The sequence below is a fragment of the Lupinus angustifolius genome, unplaced genomic scaffold (genome assembly GCF_001865875.1).
Source record: "Lupinus angustifolius cultivar Tanjil unplaced genomic scaffold, LupAngTanjil_v1.0 Scaffold_382, whole genome shotgun sequence".
Lineage (NCBI taxonomy): Eukaryota > Viridiplantae > Streptophyta > Magnoliopsida > Fabales > Fabaceae > Lupinus > Lupinus angustifolius.
The window spans coordinates 301,969-302,323 of NW_017727793.1; positions in this window are offsets into that span (position 1 = coordinate 301,969).

The following is a 355-nucleotide window of genomic DNA, read 5'->3' on the forward strand; positions in this document are numbered from 1 at the left end:
AAATCCTGGGCGTTCTCGCCCAAGCGAGGCCCTTCCTCGCCCAGGTGAGGCTTGCTCACCCAAGCGAGATTCTGTCGCCCAGGCGAGGGAATCCAGAACCAAAACTTCCCCTCGCCCAAGCGACAAGGACTTGGATAGAATACTAATTTTTGCCATTTTCGACAAGGGAAACACATTTAAACATGGTTTTTCAAACACCTGCACACAGAAAAGTTCTCAACAACATTCATATACAATATTCAACACATTTCATCAACAATCATATATATTCAAAAACATTCAAACATAAAATTCTTGGGTTTCTTAAAACCCAAGTTAACCCCAAAACCTTTGAGATGGTTTAGGAGATCCGGGT